At 36.7% G+C, this 3,744-nt stretch overlaps 1 non-coding gene across 1 annotated transcript; it reads left to right on the top strand.

Moving 5' to 3' along the window:
* Positions 1-2,646: 2,646 nt before the first annotated feature.
* On the top strand, positions 2,647-2,753 carry LOC142182467 (small nucleolar RNA R71). The gene has a single exon (XR_012711286.1). It is a non-coding gene; the product is annotated as a small nucleolar RNA R71 (small nucleolar RNA).
* Positions 2,754-3,744: the final 991 nt, after the last annotated feature.

Consider the following 3,744-nt stretch of genomic DNA (forward strand, 5'->3'; position numbering starts at 1 on the left):
TGATTATTTTCTGGACTGATTAAGGCCAAGGTCCATACGTGAGGATATGTTGAGTGATGTGAGGAGGCTTTCAGGCCTCGAGTGTTATATGTGGAGGCTTTCAGGCCTCGAGTGTTATATGAGGAGGCTTTCAGGCCTCGTGTGTGATGCGTGAAGGCTTTCAGGCCTATTGATATTGCGCTTGGGCTGTAGGATCCCCTCCGAAGTCTGTACACACCCCCAGTGAGCGCAGGGTACCCAGGTGAGTTGGGAGTGGGCCTGAGAGGCCGTTGCTTCTGTGTGGTGAGTTGGGAGTGAGCCCGAGGGGCTGATGTTGTGTGCTGGTGAGTTGGGAGTGAGCCCGATGGGCTTATGCTGTGTGCTGGTGAGTTGGGAGTGAGCCCGAGGGGCTAATACTATACTTAGATTTACATATTGAGCCCGAGGGGCAAGCTTTTGATTTATCCTTACTGTGGAAATTATTTGTCTTTACTGTTTTAAAAGAAGAATTATCTGATACTCACTGTTTTACTGTATAACTGATTTTACTGCTTGGGATAGCGCTATATTGTGCCGTTATGAGATTTCATATTTTCAGTCGTTATTTATTTTTATTACTCACTGGGTCGGAGTACTCACATTACTCCCTGCACCATGTGTGCAGATACAGGCAGAGCTGAGTTTGCTCCTGAGCGCTGATTCTTTCCAGGCCAGGCGGTGAATAGGAGTAATGAGGTAGCTGTTGACGTCCGCAGCCCCGTTTTCTCCCTTATCTTTGTTATTTATGATAATTCCAGACTTTGTAAAATATTAGTAAACTCTGTAGTAGCTCGTGACTTGTGACACCCCGATTTCGAGCTGAGCTGGGATGGTTTTCCTTGTTCTATCACATTTAAGATTATATTGCCCATGATTTAGACTTATTCCTGCTAAGTAATTATAAAGAGATGTACTGTTTTGTTGATTGTCTGGCCTTGTCCTCACGAGAGGCGCCATCACGACCGGGTTAGGATTTTGGGTCGTGACAATATGTAAGATAATTAAGCATGTCAATCGAAAAATACGACGATGACATCTCATCTCCTGAAAATCTTAATATCTTTTGCATATCAAAAATGACTCTTTCTTCATCAACTCTCAAAATTAGTTGTCCTTGATGGACATCTATGATTACTCTACCTGTGGAAAGAAATGGTCTACCCAAAATGATTGGTTCATCGTGTCATTCCTTCATTTCAAGTACTATAAAATCTACTGGGAAAACAAACTTATCTACTCTTACGAGCACATTTTCAATTATTCCCTTAGGTTTCTTAGTACTTTGATCTGCAAACTGAAGAGAAACACATATGTCTTTCATTTCACCAAGATTCAATTTTCTAAAGATAGAAAATGGCATCAAATTTATTGAAGCTCCAGAATCACAGAGTGCTTTTTCAAAATAAACTCATCCCAAAGTGCATGAAATTGTAAAACTGTCTGGATCACCAAGTTTTTAGGGTAGCTTATTTTGAAGTATAACATTGTATTTTTCAATAAGCATTACCACATAAACTTCTTCCAATTTTCTTTTGCTTGACAAAAGTTCTTTTAAAAATTTGGCATATGAAGGCATTTTCAATAAAGCATCAGTGAACGGAATATTGATGAGAACATGTTTTAAAATATCCAAAAATTTTGCAAATTGACTATCAAGCTTTTCTCTTTTCATTTTTTGTGGAAAAGGAATTGTCACAGGGAGAGGAGTTAATTTTTTAATATTTTTTTCTTCTTTTTTCTTGACTTCTTTCTTTTCAGATGGTTCAGTGGTATTTCAACATTCTTACCGTTGTTTACCTATTGTTCTGATTGGTCTGCATAGGGTTCATCAAGCTCCTTACCAGCTGACCAGAAGGTGATGGCCTTAAGATACTCTTTTGGATTTTTCTCTCTATTACTTGGTAAGAGACCCTGAATCTTTTTAGAAACAAGAGCTGCCAATTGGCTCAATTATAATTTTAGATTTTTGAGGGATGAATTTTGGCTCTCCATCTTTTCATCAGTGACTTTAATGTACTTATACAAAAGATCATCAAGACTTGAATGAGCTTGTTGAGGCCTTTGCTGATATGGAGTTGCTTGCTGATAATGTCTGGAGTTTAATTGACCATGGTTTGGATTATGGTATCCGGGTGGACCCTTTATTTGTTGTTTCTGGAAGCTTTGAGAGTTCTCTGCACCATTTGGATTGCTCCATTGAAATTCTGGACGCTTTTGTGCAATTAGACTCCCAAAAGGGTACAGTTTATAACTGATAGAATGGACATGTTTGTCATTATGATTGTTTTCTTGACATTCATGGTTCAGTTGGTTTCCTCCACACATGTCACAAGCCTCAGATTGACTTGGTTGTTGTGTATTTACCTGAAAAGTTTCAAACTTTTGTGCCAAAAAAATAATTTGTTGCGTTAGTGTATTTAAAGCATCAACCTGATTTACTGTAACGGCCTTCTTGATGATTACACGCTCAGATGGCCTTTGGATGGCATTCTCAAAAATCTCGTTCAACAATTGCAATGCTTTCTCCGTGGTTTTTCCCATTACAAAACCTCCTGCAGCTGCATCAATCACATTCTAGAAGAGGATTTTAACCCATGATAAAAAATATACAACTGCATATGTTCAGGAATGTCATGGTGTGGGCATTTTCTTAACATTGCTTTTAATCTTTCCCAAGCTTGATAAACTTACTCAGTGTCAGTCTGCAAGAAATTAGAGATGTCTTGTCTTAACTTTGTCATTTTAGCAAGGGAAAAATATTTGTTTAAAAATTTCTGAGTCATTTGATCCCATGTGGTAATGGAACCTTGTGGCAAACTTCGCAACCAAGTCTTGGTATCTCCTTTTAAAGAGAAAGGAAATAGCCTTAACTTGATAGCTTGAGGAGGTACTCCATTATACTTAGCTGTTTCAACAAGTAACAAAAAGTCAATTAAATGACTGTGTTGATCTTCACATGCATTTCCATTGAAGATGCAAGACTGTTGAATCGTTTGAATCAGGCCTGTCCTAATTTCAAAGTTGTTGGCTGCCACTGGAGGTTTTCTAACACTAGATTCACAATTGAAGCAGTCAGGTCTAGCATAATCCCTTGGGATTCTGTTTGCTGGCCTTGGTGCTACTTCTTCAAACTGATCCTCCACATGGACTAGTAGTTGAATGTCTTCTACTTCTTGATTCTACATACCTTCACAAGCTATGCTTTGGAAAAATAATGTTTGTCCTTTCCTGCGCAATCGAAGAGATCTTTCAATTTCAGGATCGTAATTGACCAACTCTTTTATAGAAGAACGGGTCATAAACTACTCAAAATTCTAAAAAAAACTGAACTTAACTCCTAAAGTGGTAGTAGTAGTACTTAGAAGAAAGTAATTAAAAGAAAGTGATGAATAACAAGGATAACAAAGATGATAAAAATAATAAGCGATTAAATAAAAATAGTAGTATGATAATGTTATTGTTATTATTATTATTATTATTATTAGTAGTAGTAGTATATGATAATAGTAATTATATTAGTACTAATTAGCAATAGATGTTATGTAGAAACAAAATGGTAAATGAAATCAGTAAGTAGTAACAATAACTAATGATAGAAAATAATAATATAATACTAATATAGAATATAGTTACATGCAGTACTAGTATTAATAATAGTAATTGCTATGCTATAATGATGATAAGAAGGATACATGATAATAACACTTCTATAAGATGTTAGTACTT

The sequence above is a fragment of the Nicotiana tabacum genome, chromosome 6, assembly GCF_000715075.1.
Source record: "Nicotiana tabacum cultivar K326 chromosome 6, ASM71507v2, whole genome shotgun sequence".
Classification (NCBI taxonomy): domain Eukaryota; kingdom Viridiplantae; phylum Streptophyta; class Magnoliopsida; order Solanales; family Solanaceae; genus Nicotiana; species Nicotiana tabacum.